At 38.1% G+C, this 19,133-nt stretch overlaps 3 long non-coding RNA genes across 3 annotated transcripts in view; 2 read left to right on the top strand and 1 right to left on the bottom strand.

The window, feature by feature from the left end:
* LOC108506627 overlaps positions 1 to 19,133 on the top strand; it is an 81,563-nt gene that overhangs the window by 49,389 nt on the left and 13,041 nt on the right. The window contains exon 2 of the long non-coding RNA XR_001877820.1: positions 6,924 to 7,050. This is a non-coding gene — a long non-coding RNA (uncharacterized LOC108506627). The remainder of the gene's footprint in view (positions 1 to 6,923; positions 7,051 to 19,133) is intronic.
* Positions 603 to 8,148, bottom strand: LOC108506626. Its single transcript, XR_001877819.1, has 4 exons — positions 7,887 to 8,148; positions 2,877 to 2,982; positions 1,109 to 1,278; positions 603 to 712 (listed from the first exon to the last, which is right to left on the bottom strand). It is a non-coding gene; the product is annotated as an uncharacterized LOC108506626 (long non-coding RNA).
* On the top strand, positions 7,518 to 18,817 carry LOC108506629. The gene is made up of 3 exons (XR_001877821.1): positions 7,518 to 7,573; positions 9,039 to 9,189; positions 18,760 to 18,817. It is a non-coding gene; the product is annotated as an uncharacterized LOC108506629 (long non-coding RNA).

Genomic DNA, 19,133 nt, shown 5'->3' with positions numbered 1-19,133 from the left:
ACTTAGAATATTTGGGGTGGGAGTGGGTTGAACACTGGTTGTCCAGGTTCAGGAGGGCTCCTGACTGTGTGTAGCAGTTTCCTTTTTTCATATATGTGGTTCTTCCCACCCTCCTCCAGTGTTAGAAGTTAGTTTGGAGCAATCCCAAATTTTTCAAACTAGGATTTTAGTTTCTAAGACAATCCCATCTGTGATGCATAGTCTATAAACCCTCAGCCATTTTCTAAGCCTCACCTAAGGCATAGGAAGGTGGTCTTTCACCTTGCCATCCAAGCAGATGAGTGCCTTGCCTGCATATCCCCACCTTCCTGCTTGACTCAGGATGACATTTTTTCCTTGCTAAGAGCTACTCAACTGTAGCTGTTTTCCAGATACACTCTTCCCTCTAAAACCATTTTAATGAACTGGAAAGGTGGGTGTGGGTCTGCTTCACGGTTAAGATTTTGTAATTACCAAAAGAAAATAAAGGCATTCAGCAGTTTCATCACATTTCCCCAAAGAACAAATTTGAGTTCAGAACAATTGATGTTTCTGTTTTGCCCCTGACTGAAGTGTGTATGGGCTGGATGGACCTGGTGGACCATAATGAGAGAGAATTTATTTTCTTTTTTGTCATCTTCTTGTGTTAATACCATGGGTCTAATATATCTTATTCTCTGTCCTCAGAAAGGCAGTAAAAGAGGCTCGTAGAGCTGACACATTTGTGTTTCACCTGGGGATAATAGAGAAAGTCAGAAGGAAAGTTGTGCAGCACATACAAGACTGTAGCAATAGTCCAGTTTAGAAAAAATACTAACACCTGTATACCAAAATAAATCTTTTTTCCTGTGGAAGGCTTAAGATGGCTTTAATCTGTATGTGGCTAATGGTTTGCTTTGTATAAAAATGGCAATTATTATAATGTGGAGTATGAAATTTTGCTAAAGTAACATTATGCTATGTGCTTATACTGTGCTGAGCAAGTCCAGTGCTTGCTGATGCAGTCAGTTTGTGATTCAGTATAGGAGTTCTACTCTGCAGAAGGCATGCTTTAGCAAGATGTGAAAAATGTTTCCTTCCAAAGAAACTGCTCCAGAATTAAATGAAATATGATAAAAACTCAATTTACCATGATACAATTTGTCAGTGACTCAGTGATAACAGCAGCAGCTGCAAGAAGGTAGGAGATGAGCTTTCAGGGACTGCTGTGGGGGCGTATGAGACTTGGGGAAATGGCTCTGTGCAATGAAGTTGCAGGATGAAACAGAAGTGCTGGTTCTTTGCCTAGATAATGAAGTGCTGTAGAAAATATAAAAAAATTTATTCATTACAGACTGGCCAAATTCATGTAGAGCATAGTTCCTGTCTGGCTTATAAAAAAATCAACATCGTATTGTTGAGGAAGTGAAGAAAACCACTTTGGAAAATTCTTTGAGAATGTTGGGATTTTGTTTGGAATTTAATTTATGTGAAACTTTACATAGTTATTGCTTCTTACCTTTAGATAAAGTTGTGGAGGGCTTCTAGTGTTTCCAGTGTAACACCATCAAAAGATTTGATGCATGTAATAATCAAGTGGTAATAAAAAGTAAGATTACAACATACTCTAGAAGAACAATAAGGGGATTTTATGTGGAAGTATTTCTTTAAGAAGATCAAGAAGACATTTCATCAAGAGCCAACTTGAGTCATATGCTCAAATGAGTTAAGGAGAGGGGAGGATAGCTTTCAGATTAGACATACGCTGGAGTGCTACTCCGATTCTTCCAAAAAAGATTCTTTTTAAAATCAGGCCTATAGCTGCCCATACAACAGCAATCTTCACAAAATTGCACTCACAAATAATTCAGATTGTGAGTACAATCTGCTGTCTCCTGACTGGCATTTAGATGAAAAGGCAAAAGCATTTATTTCAGCTCTCACTTGAGTAAATTTGATAACTGAATCAGGGAACCAGAAGAAACGTGTATCTTCAGTGATGTGTTCACAGAGTCTGTTTCAGAATAAAATAAGCCTTTTTGAAAGCTTGAATGTCATTTTTCTTAGATTCACTGAGATACATGAAGACATTCAGAAAGAGTGATATAATGATACTCAAAAATTCTTTCACTGCAGCGAATATGGAGCTGTCATGTTTGGCCACTGCTTCACTGCCAGCGCAAGTCAGTGTTGACTGGGTTTGTTCAGAATTCTGATACCTCTGAAACACTTTGTAAATAAGCAAATAAGTCTAGTTTCAGTGGGCAAATAGCCATCACAGAAATTATCTGGTATAAGAGTAATTTCTATTCCTATGGCAGATTTACTGCACAGGGTAAAAAAGTAAATAGAAATGGAGACCAAAGTGTTCTTTCAACTGGAAAGATGTTAGTTACAGGTTATCCTTCAGGCATGCTGAAACCAGTCTCAGGATAAATAGTTTGCAGAGTTGTTCACATGGGCTGTAAATTCACTCTCCTAGATGAGTTACATGAGAGGAAGGGGGACAGTACCCAGAAAACAGCACCACATGGCCTGGGCTGAGGATAATACTTTCCTGGAGGAGCTATCCATGGGAGGAGGCTGAGATATAATGTAAAACAGTGAAATTCAGCTCTGGACTGAGTCCAGATTTTTTTATCTCCATTTGGAAATAAGATGAAAAATAAAAAAGTTATTCATAGGTGGTAAGCACTCCTAGGAGGTATTTGAACCTTACAGCAAAGAAGAGACTTTTAAGTCCAATATTTGGACTATTTTCTGACTGAATAAAATTAATTTTATATTGGATTATAATAAGTTATAAAGTGATTTATGTTCTCTAGATGGTACCATTCTACTTGTATTGAGAATGACTGTAAATGTTCGTTCTCCTTCCCTCTCTTTAGTCATCCAATAATCCAAGTAATCTTACTGACCTTTGGAGGAGGCAATGATGGAGGGTGCTGCACATGCACCAGAAGTTTCTTGAACTCCAGTAGTTGTGACGGAGCCTTTTATAGGCCATGCAGTTCCCAGAATATTCTGCCAATGGCACAAAGAGCCTTATTGAGGGCAGCAAGAACTGAAATCTTTATACATAATCCCAAAAGAGTGTCTTAGGGAGAAATATTTGTCACACCTAAGAATTGAGTGTAGCTTGCTCTCTTGTTGGGCTTTGGCCAGCAGGCCTTGCAGCAGTGCTGCTGAGCATCACCAGTGCTTTCTCTCTCTCCCTGCCTCCAAGGTACTGTTAATCAAGATTATCTTCTGGTTCAATCTGTGCTAGGGATTCCAGCCCAAAGGTACTGGAGTAGCTTTTAAACCCCTCTTAACTCTTCTGAGAATCTTCTAATTGCACACATGGTCCTTCTTAAAAATGGCATTTATTTGGAGGTCATACTGTTTTCTTCTGAATGCTCACAAACCATATGTTGCAAAACAAGTATTAGAAAATGTTATAGGAGGCCATGACTTCCCATGGGATTATGCCTGAAACTAGATCATGCAAAAGTACATTTCTCCACTTTCCCTTAGTGCTAAGCCCCTCAATTTGCAAAAACACATGGAAGATAATTGCCTACTAACTGGGGGGACATAATCATTTTTATTGCTGGAATTTTACACTGCAAATTCATCTTTTTGATCAGTATAGAACTCCTTGTAGTTTCTTGCAAGAGTGGTAACTTTTGAGAAAAAGGGAAAAAGAAATTTAGTATGAGAACCATTCTAATTATCACAGTATTTTTCTTATTAACACTGCCAGTGCAGTTTTGTGTCTGTTTGTTTTGGATGTTTCTAAAATCCTCTTAATCTGAGCACATATATAGAATATAAGAAAGAATTTCTGAAGCACAGAAGAGACTCAGTTTTTGTCTAGTGCTACAGATACTATCTTAATACTAATAGTTGGTCTATTAAAATTGCCTGTAAAATTGTAACTTCATTTTGCTTCTGAAGTACCAAAGATGGTCCTGGAAAAAGACTATAATTTATATCAAAAGGGTATCATTTGCATTTTCGAGTCTAATATAAAATTAATTTAATTCCACTTCATTTCTTCTTATAATTTTCTGTGACATATAAACTCACTTTTAATTACAAAGGAAAAATATCTAGCAAAACCACATAAGGCAGTTAATCTCATGCCATCATATAGCTGTTTGTCAAAATTTTCATTAGCTTAATCAATATTTGATGATGCAAAATGATTTTTCTCTAGTTGGTTGGCTTTACAGCCTTGTGATTGCGGAGAAATTTATATAGTATGCTAGCAAGAATAATTTCTTGGCACAGGAAATTCATTTCTGTATCAAATTAATGAGTAAGTGGAGACTTTTCCTTGAGGAAAAGAGGCAATGGGAAGATTAGTATATGTTTCCCTCATGTTAACGATAAGGGAAAACGTAACGAATCTGTTACACAGATGCAAAGGTCAAATAGATTTAAAAACCCGTGGCTTAGTTTTGCTTTCAAGAACTTGGAAAGTGAAAAGATCTTTCTTCAAACTCTGTATTTAGAATGGGTTAAGTTGGTTAAATCATGTCCTTTTCAGGGCACTTGGCACTGAACATGTCACTCCTTCTGACATTTCCTGGATAAGCCTCAGCTGCCCGTATTTGAAGAGAGAGGGCTGTTTCTTCATGCCAGAGACAGCTGTCATCTTTAGGCTAAAAATTCTTTTGGTGATAGCAAATGAAATCTCAGTCAGATTTTTCTAGGCTACAAACTGACAGGCACTGGTTTCCTTCTGCCATTTGTGTGTGTAGGCTGCTGAACTACCATGGGAATGGAGGGAGCTCTTACAGCAACACACTTCATCTCATTACAGCAACACACGTCATCTCACATGAATGCAAAGGACACTGTGGAGAAAATACTAGGGTGCTGCAAAATGTGTAGAAGGGTATTTTTCCCCTGAAAATTAGATTCAGACATTAAAACGTGACCCCATAATGTCCTTCAGTCCGGTTTGCAAGATAGTCACTGTTTTCTGGAGCTAAAGCTGTAGATTCCGTGAAAAACAAGTGCATCTCTAACTTAATTGCCAATAAGTCTGTTGAAGCACCATCATGTGGATTTTGTAATGTGCTTCTATATATTTAATTTAGCATACACCTTGGGAATGCTGCTGAGAATATCCAAATGGTTTAGAGAAGACATGACAACTGCAATCAATACCATTTCCTAATTTTCTCATCTGTGGTTCCATAATACTACTTTGCAAGTATTATATACATTACACCCCAGAGAGTTTACCTGAGTCAGGGCAGCCCTTCCTTCTCCTCCCAGTAGCATAGCAGCCTTTGTAGCTGTTTTTTTTTTTAAGATAAGATAATGTTTAATTTCTTGATTTTGTCTGTGATATATGTATCTATGTCTCTTTGCTTGCCTGCATTCCCATTGAAACATATACCTCTGTGTGTGCTAATATCATCACTTGTGAATTGCTTTCAAATTGTTTATATGAGCAACATCCTAGAATGTCTTCAGGCATAAGTACATAAACCATTTACAAATTTAAATGATGCACACACATATTCTCATATAATGGGATGGGGATATGGAAAAGGGACATAAGATGTTTTCAATTATAGGTAGCAGGACAGATTAGTGAGCATAAAACTGAAGCACAAATCAATAAATGTCTGGCAAGATCCTTCTTAGGTAAGAGATGGAACATATGAAAGTATTTTCTTGCTGCATCTTCTAGATTATCCTATAATCTTAAAATGCTAAAGCAAAGATAATAAGCTTATTTACACCGGGTGCAGTGTAGCCCGCATAAAAGCAAGGATGGTGAATAATTTTTTAAAAAAACTCAAACATGCAAACTCCTAAGGTATCTCTCACACATAATTTTTTTTTGCTTTTCTGTTGAAAAAACGAATGTGCAGGAATTCCAAATTTTACATTCTCGCTCTCTCCTTGTTTACGTTTTGTGCTCCATTTTTCAAAGCATGCACTTCTCCACTGTGGAACATGACCCTCGGGGAGTCCCTGAGCAAAGCAACTAATAGTCATTAAAAGCCTATTAAACCTAGGAATCCTCCTGTTGCAAAGAGAATTTGAACAAATTTGGCCAGAGCAGTCAAAAAGCAGCGGGGATTTGGAACAGTGCACAGGGCTATAAATATCAGCAAAGACAAGCAGAAACGACTGTACAAGTGACAGAAGTAAAACAGATGACAAAAATCCAGGCTCGTTCACAAGTATTGAAGTTATTCCTTGTTCAGATTTGGCAGGAAAATATTGCACCATCTTCTGTCCTGCTGTGATAGTGCTTCAGTGAAAACAACTATCCAGATGAATGCATCACTGCCACATTTCACTGCTCATCAAATGTGTTTCCACTAATATTTTAGAGACTCAGCTTCAGCTTCTACCTAGATGCAATTGAAAGCTCCTTCTTTTAGAGGTGCTACAAGCTGACTCTACAGTCATCAAAATATTTCCCTTTCCTATATTCTATTCCAGTGACAGAAGTCAGTCCAAGTGTTTCTTTTTTATGCACTGCCCAAAGAAAACTCATAGTGTAGTATAATTGTTGAACTGCCTGTTCCATTATTTGTGCCATTCTAACAGCAGATTTATTGCCTATGTCAGTCTCGTGAACTCTTCATTAGGTCAGTTCAAGCTTCTTAGCACACAAACCTTTCCTCATATTTCTGACATTCCCATTTTTATCATTATCTGAAAATGGGAGTACATTGCAGAATGTCATTTGTGCTAAACCAGAGGTTTCTGCATATAAGCACAATCCAGCTTCCCTACAGGCAAGCTTGGGGTCTGGATAAATAACACCCTTCTTGAAGCATGATGTATAAATCTGTCTTTTCTGTCCTTTTGCTGCAATACTTCCGTGTGGTGAAATACCTTTTTTTCTTTCTCAAGTAGATCCTCTCTCTTTTCTAATCTGTAGAGTTATTCTCCTATCATTATACCTGACAACAACATGAACCTGATTCAAGGCTTATCTCTTCCAGATATGTGTCAGCAGCAGCAGCAGAGCATCTGTGTTTCAACCTCCCACTTGTATTGAGCTGTTTCTCTCACCCTGTGCTCACTCCCCTAGGAGTGCAGGGGCAGGATGCTCCTCAGTGCCCAGCAAAGGTAAGCTCCACAGAACTCTGATTTTCTTGTCAGCCCAATTTGACAATATCAGCATCTCCAGATATGCAGAGTGGTTTTGATGGATAGTGCACTCACACATTATAAGATGCTGCTGGAACTTAAGGTTATTTGACTCAGAGAATTCTTGTAAAATCTTAGATTTACTGGAATTTGTCGTGTTACCTCAATCCACCTGAAAAACCAACATTCTTATAAGAGGTGTTTTTCCTGCATCACAAACTTCTGGGGAAATATTTCAAGTTTATTCTTAAAAAAGATCACAGAGAAGGAGATGTTGCTATTTTATTTACTATGTGTGTTTAAATATTTTTGCAGTATTATTGCTTACATATCTCTTTAAAACATAAATAGAAGAATAAAACCTGTTGATTTAAAAGTATAATATCAACACTAGTAAAATCTGTTAAATAGATAATCCGATATTGCTTGCTTCTTTCTCAAGTAACCTTTTTAAAGTCAAGGAAGTTATTCAGAAGACAGAAACGAAGAAAAAGAGTCAGTTGTAAGTATGTTTGAAGTTCTGGGATAAAATATACTGGAATATACTGTTGACTACCATGCTATATAAGAGCAATTTCTCAATCTAGATACTTAAAATTTTTCTGCCTATACCTAAATAATATATTTTGTAACCATGAAGCTTAGTGTAGTGCTCAGATGAGTGCAGAAGCTGTCCTCAATCTTAGAAACAAGAGAATGGAGCTTTCAGTTTCTCCTTTCCTTCCTTTCTTCCCATGATTCTGCTTTCTATAGCTCACCTTAATAGACCAAAAAGGAAAGGAGATACAAACTAGTGGATAGCAAACATGACTCACAAGTATATTCAAACTCCAGTTTGTCCACACAGCAGCATGAGCGGAGCTCTTCACTCAGTGCCGCGGACACTGGGGTGTGACACGTGCTTCATAGACACTGGGGTGTGACACACGTGCTTCAGAGACACTGGGCTGTGACACACGTGCTTCAGAGACACTGGGCTGTGACACACGTGCTTCAGAGACACTGGGCTGTGACACACGTGCTTCAGAGACACTGGGCTGTGACACACGTGCTTCAGAGACACTGGGGTGTGACACACGTGCTTCGTGCTGAAGGGCAGCTTGTTAGAGCTGCTTCCACGGAGGGGAAGAGGCTACAGTGGGAGCAGTGGCACTGTGAAGCCCCGACCTCCCACTCCTTGCGGGACTGGGTGTGTTCAAACTGTCCATCTGCAGGCACAGCCTGGGGGGTGAACTGCCCTCACTTCAATGTGCTCTCTCAGGCAAAATAAGTCATGTGATGTTGTCGTTAGGTGGAACCATAGACCTGTGGCTTGTATTGTACTTTGGTTTTCCATGATGGCTGAGTTTCTGATCCCTGTAGTTATGGTAGCAGAGGTGTCTGAATCAGTTCATACAGCTTCATTCTGGAGGTGTTCGGTTTGGGAGTGAAGATTGAGGACAGAACTCCGTTTCTGCTTGCTCCTGCCTTACTTAAATTAGAAAACATTTACACTGGGGACTGGCTAGCACAGAGTAGTCTATAAAGCAGAGCACTTTATGGAGGTCCATTAATAATAGCTGTTCATATTTTATTTTAATCTAGCGTGGAACCATTTTCTTGAGATAGAACTCATACTGGAATTTAAATCTCCTACTTGAAGAACTACTAGCAGTCTATTTTGAAACTAAAACCTATAATACACTCTGTATCAGAAGGCTATTTGCAATGAAATGTGTGAAGCCATATTTTACAGAGAGTATCATGGAACAGTTCCTCCATTGTGCAGAGAGAGCAGATTTCTACCTTCTTGCTTGCTAACTATTTCTAATTATATTCATTTCACTGAAATGAATATTAATAGTTCTACTGTATTTAATAAAGTTTGTTCCTCATTTGTTTTTCCCTTCAAATTAATTTTTCTTTTCATTTAATTAATTTAATGAGATTTTACTTCATGTAAGTTAATTACAATTTTTTCCTTTCAGAGAGAAAATGTTTCAGATTATAATGCTATTATTTTAACAATTATAATGAGGGCAAACAGCATGTTGAGGATGAGTTTCTTTATCCTTTCCTCTAAGTGTTTTGGGCAAGCCTCATCTACATTGTAATACTCCAAATTTTCCATCAGCCAAGGTATGAGTTATTAACATATCTAATAAATTTACATATCCTGATCTGTCATCCATAGCTAATGCAGTAGTGTCTGAATTAGGGATAAATACAACTTATTTTCGAGGGGTTTTTAGTTGTTAAAGTAAATGAGAAATGTTTCTGCATACTAAGAAATATAATCACTCTGAATATCAGGGGTGTATTAAATGTATTCCACAATATACTTTTTCATACAGAGGAGATACCTAAAAATGACATAGATACATTTCAGCCACAACATGAGATAAATGTCTGAATATGTGAGTTCATAATCCCTCAGAGGTCAAATTGAATTTTAAAACAGTTTCAACCACAGATACAGACATGCTAAATTTACAAAAGTGGTGTGAATGGTGACTTCATGGAAGACACATCTGTTTGTCACAGGAGTACTATGGACATATAAAACAAGAGTATATTAATACAAGTGATATGGGTATCTAATAAGAAAGTCCTTTGAAATTGCCCTGAAAAGTACTGCTCAGGAAAAGGGCTGCTGTTGGAAAACAGTCTTTTCCATTTCTGTATTATATGATTGCTGACATGTTTTCAAAGTATTTGCTCTTCTTACCAATAATTATAGTACCAAGGACAAAATCAATAGCTTGAACCAGGCAAAACCTCAGAACTGTGAAAATCTTAGAGCTGGTTGTTCTCTGATTTACAGCTGTGCAAATCTACTATTACAGAGGCTGAACTTAGTTTTATATAACTTCAGAATTGATTATCTACAGAACAGTGCTGGAGTTTTTGGTGCTTAGTAAGGAGAAATCTTGTGCAGTTATTTTACCTGCATACAGTTGTTGACAAATAGAAAGGGATATGGACAAAGAAAAAAAAAAGTAGCATTTAGTTTTTCCTACAGTAACCTAGAAGATGTACATTTTGCCTTTATCTGAAGGGAACAAGGACTTATCAGAAGGTGGCTCTATAAGGGCCATGTAGAGGGGGATGATTTGAGTTTGTACCCATGGAACTGACTTTGGCTGTGAGTGAGTGTGGGTTCTGCAAATGTAAATGATGGCATTTTGGTGAAGGTTGGAATATTGTAAACAATGAAAGTATCTCTTCAAAACAGATAAAACACAAAACACAGAAAAGATTTTTTTAAAGAAAAAATAACAGTTTAGGTATTTCCAAAGGCATCTTTCCTTTTTCTGTGGAATGGAGACCTTTTATATACATTCGTTTTCTCCTCCTTTGAGGGATTGATTCTTCCTGAAATTTATAATATATCACATCCTATTATTGTAGCTGTTACTTTTCTCCCCCTTTTCCTAAAGCTGTAGAAAATGACACCTTTTTGTTGTTGTTGTTGTTAAATAGCTGCTTTGTAGCTGCATACTTCAAAAGGATTTTTTTTCTGAAGAGAACAACAAGGCAGTTGAAGCAAATATTCTTTGTCCCTCTAGTTTCAATACGCTGATGGTTCTATTCATGCTGTAAAGGATGATATCTAGGCAGCTGCTGTTTACATTTACCCATTAACTTGGAAACTAAAATCTACTTATTTAGCAGAAAATAACTTTATTCTTTATGTACACACATTAGTTTATTTGTTAAACACAATGTGAAGGCTGCATTAGTGGCAGTAAAATTAAGAAGGATTTAAGATCTTGCCTTATCATAAATCAAGGAAATGGATCGCTGCTAAGTTCCCAGATTCTGCTGGAATTTTTGAAGCCAAATTACGCTGTAGAAAGAGATGACAGAAAAGATCCTGTGCACACAGACACACAGCCCAGTGGATACAAAGCAGTGCTGATGGGCTCTTGCTCAGCTGCCAGACTGTGAGCCTGTGGCAGGGCAGTGTGAGCACAATTCCTGCTGCTGGTGCTGCTGGGAGGGTGGCAGGGACCCTGACCTAGGCTAGACCTAGTGGAGCCTGCAGCCCTGTCCTCCTGAGTCAGAGTGTAGTGACATACACGTTAAGAGGAATCTAGAATTGATGGATTCAAGCACCTACTTTCTTTGCAATAATGATGGCAGAATGAATTGCTTTAGTGTCACGGTTTTCCAGTACCTTCTATATGGTTTTCTCTCTATAGGACTTCCATACTCATAGGATACCTGTGTACTGCAGGGCTGGCCTTAAAAATGTGGCAGCAAGTCTCTCAAATCAGACCTCATACACCAGCTTCTACCACACACTCAGCAGTGTTTTCTCACACCTGTGGATCTGTACTGTGACTTCTTCCCTGCTCCAAATCCAACATTGCAGACCGTGTGGTCAGGCTGGTCTGTGAATGAAGCTGGAAAAGTGATAACATGCTGCAGCTGGTGACTTGCCACTTAGCAGACACAGTTCTAACTAAAGGAACATCACTAAAATTTACATTCCTCCCACACATCTGATCCAAGGTTTCTTTCAGACAAAGAGAAGGAACTCCAGAGCTCTGCACTGCATATCCCAGGATCTAATGGTGCATAGAGCCATGTAGTTGAGAAAAGGAGCCCTTTCTGTCTCAGCCTGTAAGGATATGTCTTACCCAGTACCAAGGGAGCTCCCAGATTGGCCTGTGTCCCCACACAAACCTGTGGGACAGGTTCCATGGCCAGGCCACCTGGGCAAAAACTGTGTAATTTCGGGGGGGGTGAAAAATGGGATTAAGGTAGAAGTATGCTTGATTAGCATAGATAAACCTTGAATGATTTCAGTGCTGAACCGGAGAAGGCAGAGACCAAACATGCTTGTGCCACAGAGGCAAATATGGGAGACATTTGAGAGCTACCAGTACCTCTATTATTTTTCTTCCAGTCACATGGCACAGTGGTCAGGTTGTCAGTATGACTGAAAGCTATGTCCTGGGCTTCTGCCTAAAACTTCAGGCAGCCTCCAATAGCACGGGTTAGCAGCAGAATTATGTTCAGATTAGAGGTATCAGGTGAGAACACTGATGGGAGGACCTAAATGAGATCCTGAGTTATCTCTGACTTCAAAATATACATATACATGGAGGAAAATGAAGGTGTCGTAGACTCACTTCTATGAGGAGAGGCCAGGGAAGACTCTCTGTTTGGCCTGCAAATTAGTGCTTTAATTGTTAACAGCATGAAGAGTCAAAGGGCTGAGAAACCTCATGAAAAATTTAGTGCAGTTGATCCCATGAGCTTTCATCTGCTGAACTCATGTAGGAGACTTTCTGGGGGAGGGGGAAAACATTTTAAAGAAAAGAAATGTGGGAGAGCAAAACAAGAACAGACAAAATCAGTGATAAGATTTTGTGAGCAGATATGGTGGTTTTAATGTGATTGCAAGTCACTGATGGACAATCAAGAAAAGCATAAAATTCACTGTAAAAAAAATTGTCATGAGGAACTCCATCACTGACAGAGGTCAATATAGGTAGTATAAGAACAATGTGGGTTTAAACATCCTTCTGTTCTTGTCCGCAGTAGTTAAACAGTGCTGAGCTGGGCAATAGTGCTTGCTACACCAACTTTTGGTGAAAGAACTGGTCTCTAAATTTTGCTAACCACTATCTTGAAGGATTAGGCTGGTGGTGCTGTCACAGACCTTCAAAGATTAAATAAAAAGGTCTGAGAAATCCTTTATACAGGCATAACTATGGGATTTGTGGGGAAAGAGGGGAGAGTGGAGGACAAAATGAAAAATGCCATTTCACTTCTCTAGGATTTTTGTAATGTTTCCTGGCATCCCAGTGATTTATAGAAACAGAAACAGTGATCAGAAATTGGCAAGAGTACAGGGAGAATAAGCCAAGGAAAGCTGAAATGAATAGCAGTCATATATACTTAAGGCATCAGTGATGTATTGGGGCTATTTCTTTGTCAGTGTCCCAAGCTGTGCTAGTGCACTAGGCCAGATGATACCTTGAGACAATGACCTATAATCTGCTCTGTTCCCTCAACACCTTGCTAATATATTTTACTGAAGGTTTGACTGTGCTGCAGCTTAAGACAGAACTTTGCCGACCGCAGGAAGAAGATACAAAAGGCAAATGCTGGTGCTTTGTACAGAAAAAAGAGACTGCTGGATTTAATCATTACTCATAATCCTCTCAAACCAGTGGAGCTTGAAACAGCAGTGAAAGAAAATGACAGATACCTTGCCTTGGTGAAGGATTATAGTCATCATATTGTAGTGTATGCTCCCACAGATCCAGCCCCTTCCCTTGGCATTCCCGCAAACCCGCACCAGGGAGGGACCCCGGACCACGACAGGGGAAGGTGTGCCAGGTTCCACACGGGGTCTGTTACTGGGGCTTAACATTAGCTGGTGATGCTTGCACTGCTCCACAGCAACATGCATTTCCAGACCATTTTTAGTGCAGGAGACTCCACTCACCTTGTCAAATCTGATTTATTGCTTCTGTTGGGTTATTGTGCTTCTTGCCAAAGAACTGCTCCTGGTTTTGGATCCTTTTTCTGGCTGATGGGCTGCATATGCTGTCTGATCTCAGCCATGTCCAGTCAGCTGTCTGATCCCACTCCCCTGCCCTGTTGTTGTCAGGTCCTGTTGTTTCTAAAATGAATTGCTTTCTTTTCCATCGTGTTTATGATTTGCACTTTTCTATTCATATTGCCTGGCTCTGGAGCCCTCAGATCATTTCTTGCTGCCTAATTCTGATGTTTAATACTCAGCTGCCCCACAGTTATACTTGCTGAGTTCTTACTGTCTCACTAAGCAAACAGCTGCATGGCCACCTGTTGCCGAGTTCCAGCTGTCTGATCAGCTGTTTTTGCAAAGGTATCCTTTCCATGGTGTAATCCTATTGTGAGTAGCTGTAGGATAATTCTTTTTTGCACAGATCATCTGGTCGTGTAGTTATATATTTCATATATCATCTAGTTATACTTTGAGACTGTTCTAAATAAGTGAATATCTTTCCTTTTTCTCCTTTCTTGGTTTTTTCATGTTTAATTTCAGTCTGTCCTGATCACATTCCACTTATCCAACAAAATCCTCTTTTCTTTCTGATTTCTTATCAGCTGTTCTTTAGCATCTATTTTTACTTTCACAGCTTCTGCTAGTCAAAGATTCTGATGTGTGAGTTGCTATTCCTGCAGGCCCATGTCTACCACCATCCGTTTAATCATCTCTATTGTGTCCTGCTTCTGCTATTCAATCAGCGGTGATTTTTTTTCTTTTGTGCAGGCCTGCAATGATCTGATCAGTACTGTCTGTCATATGATTAGGATGATTCCTACTGGGTAATCAGCACAAGGAACTCTGTTCTTGCACAGTCTTGGATAATTATCTGCTCATGCTGTTTTTGGTGACTTTCTCAAGCCCACAGAGTGGAGTTACAAGTTCTTGGAAGCACATGCTTGGACTATATCCTGCAGTAATGATATTGCTGGACTTTGTGGGATTAGTATCCTGGAGTTACATATATAAATGGGTATTCTTAGCTGAAAGTTTTGCAAATAGCTGAATTTCACTGTGCACTAGTCAATAAAAAGTTCCTATCCTCTCCCTTCTCTCTGTCATTTTGTTTCCTTTCACGTATTCCTCTATTTACCTGGTAAATATGTAATAGCTCTTCATTAATCAAGAACATGTACATCAAGGCTATGATGTTCATCTTTCAGCTCATCTTTCCTTCTCGTTACTTATCCAGCCAGCACAGCCAGACTGATCCCTGGTTCACTCCTGTATCATAATTTGAAATAAAAGAACAGTGCTCGACTGATGTAAATTATCATAGTTCATTGACTTCAGTGGACTCCAATAATTAGGACAGTCAGCTCAAAGTCTCTGGAGGAGAAGACACATGCTGTGACTAAAGAGTACTGTCTCCTGTTGCTGGCTGAGAAAAGTAGATTGATTATCTTTGCTTTCCAGAAGAAGATTAGGAATTAGTCGAGAAGAACAAAAGCACATTATAGTCTTACTAAGAGCTTTAAAAGATACCAGGCAGGGAGATGCATAATTTGCAGCCCTGCAAGTTCTGTATAGGACCAATCTATCATTTCTTCCCTAAGGAATTTTTCTCCCCCAAATTGGTCTTAGGCCAAGGTTGCATTTGGTGCTTTACCTCTCAAGATGAGACTACCTGAGTTAAATGCTGATTTATTCTTGGAATGTTTAAAATCAACTTCTAAATTTGCCCTTTGCTTATTGCACATAAAACTGGTTTGCCATAACCTCCCTAATCTTCCAGCTCCTCATGGGGCAAGAAGTCAGAACTTTCCAGAATCTGAACGATTCTTTAGAGCTATCCATATAGGAGCAAAAAAGTATTCTGCCTGACTGTTTCCTTTACAGTTTCAATACTTGGGGAAAGGAAACTCACATTAAGAAAACTTACATCTGTGAAAATTAATTCTTCTTTTGAAATAACTTGGAGGGCTGCAAAAAATTAGTTAGCGAGTTTTGCAGTGGGAGGGTAGATGAGACACCTTCCTGAAATACGTTCCAGTTTCATCTTTTATGATTGCCTTCACACCGAGTAAACTGTGATTTATGAAATTTTATAGAAAGTTATTCATTTTTCAGGTAGCCTCCCAGATGCTTGTACATTTACCCAGATCTTTCCGATATATAAATTCTGAAAGGTTAGAAGAATGTAGAAATAGGTAGACAGGGAATTGTGCCATATAGTTCAGAATTTGGAGAACTTAGTTTGAACTTAGGTGGGTTTTTTTCCCCAAATGCATGTTTAGTTATAATAAAAACTTTAATTTTAGAATTTAGAAAAATGTGATTTTAGAGTTTGGATGTGTACAGGACTATGAGATTTTTTTAAAGGGAAAAAAGGGATTTGTAAATATAAAATAAGATCTTGTGCTATCAGTATATTTTCATATTGAAGCAGTAGATATACTGATTTCTCTAATATCATTCATATAATCCTTCACAGATAAAGAATGTTACCCCATGTTTGTTTTATCATTTGATAGGACTAACTTTGTCAATGACAACTACAGTAAATGTTGCATCCACCTACACAGATAGGCCTTAAATATATGTCTCAGATTCCAAAGCATACTACAGCAGGAAATCTCCATCCTCTCCATCCATTTTCTTGTGCAGTCTCAGTAGGTTATAGACACTTCTTGGGTACTTTTGGGTGCTGTTTCCTTGTCAGCTCAGCTCTATTTAATCCAGTGTCTTAAACCAGTGTTTAAGTGCTCTGGTAGTAGGTTGTTAGGAATTCCTGCAGCTTGTGCATATAAGGTAAAAATAAAGATTTTTTCAAATTTAATACATTACAAAACCCCTAAAAGTGTTTTGCTTTTACTTATACTCTGCATCATTCCAAGGCAAAACCCCACCTGGAACTTTTTCCTGCACAACTTGCGCATGTTGAAAAATCTTTTTACTTTATACACTTAATTTTATGGTTGTGATCTTTCTGTCTCTTTAGGCAAATTTACATGAATCTTATTTTAAATTTAATGATAGTTGATCCAGGTAAGAATGACTGTTCATCTAGGAATGACTGTTCATCTGGTAAAATAAACCTTGTGTTAAAGTCTGACAAAAGATGTAGATGATGTGCCTGTTTCTTGAGATATCAAAACTAAATTAAGAACCATCTTCTACAGAATACTTTAAGCATGTTCAAAGCATTCAGAATTCCCAAGAGACTCCCAAAAGTATTGCAGATCTGACTGTGCCTGTAATACTCTTGCAGTTGGTGGTAGCCCCCTGGGGAGCACAGGGAGCCCTCTCAGGAGGCTCTCTCTGCCCACACTGACAGCCAGAGGCACTGAGTGACACTGGGGAACACAAACACTGAGTGAAGCTGGGGAAGATTTCAGAGGTGAACAACACTATATTATAGATACAGCATTCAAAACAAATCCACTTCTTTTTTCTTTTGTTCTGTTCTTGGGGTTTGGTTGGGGTGGTTTTTTATGGGTTCTTGGGGTGGGGTTTTTTTGTGTCCTATCTGTCTCTTCACTTTTCATTAGATTAACCTCTTAACCCGTTGAAACCTTCGAGTCGCTTCATAAGGCTGATCGAAAACTCTGAGCTGATCATAAGAACGTGGATTTTTCCTTTGACTTCAGTGGTCTTTGAAAGATTGATAGACCACCATGAGCTGGCAGTATCTTTTCCAACACGTGCTTAGATATTAATTAAGCAGAGAAGATGAGCAATTTTTATCCTTTAAGAATATTCTGAAGAAAACATTTATTATAGAAGCCATTTACTAGTATGAAAAAAACCAACATGCAATTTATGTTTAATAATCAATTTGCAATTGAAGAAAAGCAATAAATCGAAAATCATTTTTTCTGTATGAATTAGGAGTGGGTACAGTTAAGGCAATATAATAATCTATGAAAAAATTTTCCTTTTGCATTTTGGAGGAAAAATTTTTTGTAATTACCTTTAAATTTGTAAAACAGTTTCTGATAGGGTTACTATGTCTACGTTAGACCTAAATCTCTGCTTAATGTTCACAAAAGTCACAGTAGAAAGTAATGGTGAGGATTTATAGAGCTCATTAATAACTATAAATACTTAGCAGGGTAAGAAGTTACAAAGAACTCCACAGGTTTCTTTCAAGACTCTTCATGCTAAGTTCCTTATTAAAAACAGGGAAAAAAGAAATAACGAACTTATGTTTTTTTCTCTCTCTCTGTCTTTCTCAGTTAATTCAAAGTGAAGCTGTTAACTAACACCCAGAGTACAATCTTTAGTTACTGGATTAATCACAGAAGACTTGCTGTGGGTTTTAAATTCTCTTTTGGGATATTTTTAAATCTGGTGGATAGTAATACTGCCATGTGTTTTGTGAGCCAATAGTTTGTTCTTACTGAAATCATTAAAATTTTGAAAACTACACTGCCTGCTGTCAAGGCTCATAAATAAGTGGGGGTTTTTTAAAAGCAAAATCTGTTTATACTCTACTGTTCACATCTGAAGCAACATTCAGTGCACCTCCCACATATGCCGTGGGTAAACAGCCGGTCTGAGAAGAAAATGCACAACCTGTCTATCCAGATCACAAAGAACTTTCAGATAGCTAAAGGAAAGTTACAGCTGTAATCTTCATGTTACAGATTTTTTCCAGCAAATAAAAGTATTTAAATAACACTTTTTTTAAAAAGTCATCAATTTTCATGCGATGCTGGAAAAAATAATTGATCGGAACTGGTTGCTGCTGTTCACTTGGCATTCTCTGTAGCCCGAGAGGCTCATCTGCATCCAAATCTGAATATAAATAAAACCTGATTTTGTAGGGAATGCTGTTGAACACATATTTACTGAGAATTGCCCTCAGGAGAAAAAATATCCAAAAGTGAACTAATTGTAGGTTACTCAGTCGTCCCTTATTCTGAAATAAATGTCTTTTCATTTCTTGTTAAAACCCGATTGGATAAGGCAATTTTTCATCTATATTGCTGGCAGGAATCTGACAGACTTGCAGAGATCCAAATCTCTTCCAGACAGATTTGCATGCTGCATTTAATTTAGGATTTTTAGTCAATAGAATTGTCAAGATCTGGATGGTGGTCTTTTTAAGTGCAATTAGTTCAAACCATGTGCTTGTTGACTTCAAATTCTTCATCTTTTACTTAATTTCATGTACTTTTCAGTGATCTCAATATTCTCATATTTTTTCATCTCAGGACTCACACCTCAGCTGCTGACTGTGTTAAACATATTAGCATGTATCAATTTAGAGTAAGTAATTGTATATTAATTATCTGCTATGCCAGGAAGGTATTGTTTCTTCTTCCAAATTCAATTCCTTTTCATGGCCAACAAATAAATTACCTTCTTTTTTTATGGAACAAAATCTTGTGAAGCTCTCCTAAAGTTAAAACGTATGAAGTTTCCCAGTCAAGTCATCTCTATTACCTACTGTATTGGTGTCTGTCAGTCAGTCAGGAAAAGAAATTTATGTTTAACCTGTTGAGCAGCAGTAAAAGCAGAAGGGCAAAAGATTATTCTGTAGTTCCAAGGAGGGATGATCCTTTTTTATGATAATGAGAAATTGTGA

The sequence above is a fragment of the Lepidothrix coronata genome, unplaced genomic scaffold, assembly GCF_001604755.1.
Source record: "Lepidothrix coronata isolate B3197 unplaced genomic scaffold, Lepidothrix_coronata-1.0 Scaffold223, whole genome shotgun sequence".
NCBI classification, from domain to species: Eukaryota; Metazoa; Chordata; class Aves; order Passeriformes; family Pipridae; genus Lepidothrix; species Lepidothrix coronata.
The sequence above is the reverse complement of the archived record's forward strand: the minus strand, read 5'-3'. Positions and strand labels throughout refer to the sequence as shown.